This window comes from Eptesicus fuscus, chromosome 10 (assembly GCF_027574615.1).
Source record: "Eptesicus fuscus isolate TK198812 chromosome 10, DD_ASM_mEF_20220401, whole genome shotgun sequence".
Lineage (NCBI taxonomy): Eukaryota > Metazoa > Chordata > Mammalia > Chiroptera > Vespertilionidae > Eptesicus > Eptesicus fuscus.
The window spans coordinates 50363502-50366333 of NC_072482.1; the positions used below are offsets into that span (position 1 = coordinate 50363502).

The following is a 2832-nucleotide window of genomic DNA, read 5'->3' on the forward strand; positions in this document are numbered from 1 at the left end:
GTTTGATTTCTGGTAAGAACTTAAACTTACTAAATTTCTCTTCCCCATACCTGTAGGATGAGTCAAAGCATGTCTCTTTCAGATATGTGGGAAGGACCAAAAAAATAAAGTAGTTGAAAGGATATTTGGAGAAAAGACAACTGGATTTCTATTGGAGTAGCAAAGCACAGTAGACCCAGCACCTAAAGTAGATAAATCTCTGGTTTGTGTTTTGTTTTTACTTGTGATTAGGTACCTAAATTTGAGGAAATCACTTAACCTCCTAGAACCTCAGGTTTTTTATTTGTTTTGTTTTCCTCTTTCAAAGTATGGGAGTGATTTTAAAAAAAGTGTGTGTGTGTGTGTGTGTGTGTGTGTGTGTGTGTGTGTGTGTGTATTTTCATTTGTCAGGTTTCAAAATAGGAAGAATATATCTGTCACTGTTACACATTCATTCTGTTTAAAGCCCATCCAGATGTCTTAATGGGCTGTTGGGAGTGGGAGGGTCCCCATGGCTGCTTTTCAAAGTCAGTGTCACTAAGGAACTCTTCACTGGAAATGTGGAGCAGGCCTCCTCGCAGCCATCACTTGTTTTTGAACACTTGATGACATAACTGGTCCAGGTGTACCTTGTCCCTTCACCCCACTTCCTCTAGCCACAGTTCTCTTTCTCCCCCTTCTGCATCCACAGAAGGACATTACCTTCCCAGGTGATCAGCGACTAAACATTCAGGTTGTCCAGGCCTTTGGTATACTCGTCAAACACTACTCCAACAGTGAAATCCAAGGCAGAGTTGTGAAATGTGCTGTTGGTTTTCCTCTTGAAGTTATATGTGTATTGATTAATGGTCTTTATCTGAGCCAGGCGCACTGCAGTCTTGCAGGTGGCAAAATCAAAATCCAGGGCCTTCAGGTAGCCTTCAAAGTTGTCATTACTCTCCATCTCCCAGGTTCCATTCTGGTCCGTCCTCATGGCAGGGGCCCCTGGTGACCATGGGTGTGTGGCAATGTTAAGGAGCAGGCTGGATCTTCCATTTCCTCATAGGATGGACATGGCTATGTGAAGCTCAGATGAGAAAACATATTGAAGTGCACTGTGAAAAATGTAGCAACACAAAGAAATAATATTGATAATTTTAAAGACTCACTTCCATTGGTCTATCTTAGGATAGTACTGACAAATCTATGGAAGAAAAGGGGACTGGAAACCTATATTTTCATATCTGTCAGAAAACCAAGCAATGCCAGAACTGGTCAGTGTCTCAGTATCACACCATCTATTGAAATAGTTTTAAATACAGCTTTACACTTCATTATAGTTGGCTTTCCAGTTTGATAACATCAGCAATCCTATGCTATGTGAATCACATTTTTATATTATTAATTTCCGCTGCATTACAACAAGGTTATTGCTACTGCCCAATTTTGGAAAGGTGAAAGGAAAACTTGAAGGAAAGAACCGCAGACACTCAAAGGGAAACAGTTTTTGAATAATAATAAAATTAATAGTTTTAGAATTTGCTTCTCAAAATGTCATGCCTAGATATCCTAATTTACAAAGTAATCCATTTATTTCAGTGAATCTTTTCATGTAACAAAAGGTACATTTCCAGTTCTCATTAACTCCTTTGGGATTAGAATTAGGCCCTATCCACATTTAAGTCACCCATCTGGATGTGGCAGGTATGTGAGTTTGTACCTATGGGTGCCACTTGGAACCTAAAAACAAATAGCCCGAAATCACTATTAACTGAAATGACCTTGAATTACAAAGCCTAACTCCACCTACTACATTTGTACAGATACTTTCCTACTTTTCTTAATCTTGAATGTATTCCAACTTATCTTTTATTCTTCATTTTAGTTTCAATTGATGTAGCAAGCATTAGGGTAATTTATGTTCCTTCTTGAATAATCAGAAGTCATTCCAGGGAGTATGAATTTGATCATGACATGTCAAGTCCTCCTCACCCCACTCACCCCCAGAGCAGCCTTTCAGCCTTCAGCATCCATTAGGTGTTAGGTTAATTCAAAAGTACCTCTATTTTGTGGTAATACATTTTATATTTATTTTTGGAATAACAATGATTCAAACCTTTTTTTCTGTGACCTTGGATTTATAGAATTTAAGTTCAAGTTTGTAGTACTGTTTTATTGCTTCAGCATTTTTTTTTTTTTTTGTAAAATATATTTTTATTGATTTCAGAGAGAAAGGGTGAGGGAGACAGAGATAGAAACATCAATGATGAGAGAGAATCATTGATCGGCTGCCTCCTGCATGGCCCCCATTGGGGATCAAGCTCACAACCTGGGCATGTGCCCTTGACCAGAAACAAACCCGGGACCCTTCAGTCCATAGGCCAATACTCTATCCCCTGAGCCAAACCAGCTAGGGCTGCTTCAGCATTCTTTACATAATTTGTATAGATTACTAAATTTTGAGAATGGACTCCTTCTACCATTAATAGTTAAAGCTGTTAAAATATTTTGCTTTTCAGAATAACACATCTTCTCTCTATCTGCAATCCTCAGACTAAATTCCAATATTTTGGTCAGTAATAATTTATGCTTTTCCTGGCTTTGGTTTACAAAAACCCTGGTCTTCAGAGAACAGAGACCTAGTAGCATAGACAAAGCATTTTGTAACACATTAAGAGAGAGCTAGATTGTACCTTGTGAGAAAACACATACACTTACACACACATATACTTTCCCTGATCTAGGGAGAAACAAGAAGGAAAGTAAGACAAGAAAAAATAGCACATAAATATTCACAGATCCAGTGCCCTGATTTTCAAAATTAATTAAATAAATTTATTTTTATCCTTGATGTTATGTTTTTTATTGATTTTA

At 37.8% G+C, this 2832-nt stretch overlaps 1 pseudogene; it reads right to left on the reverse strand.

The window, feature by feature from the left end:
• Positions 1-563: 563 nt before the first annotated feature.
• LOC103284556 (retinol-binding protein 2-like) lies at positions 564-952 on the reverse strand (annotated as a pseudogene).
• Positions 953-2832: the final 1880 nt, after the last annotated feature.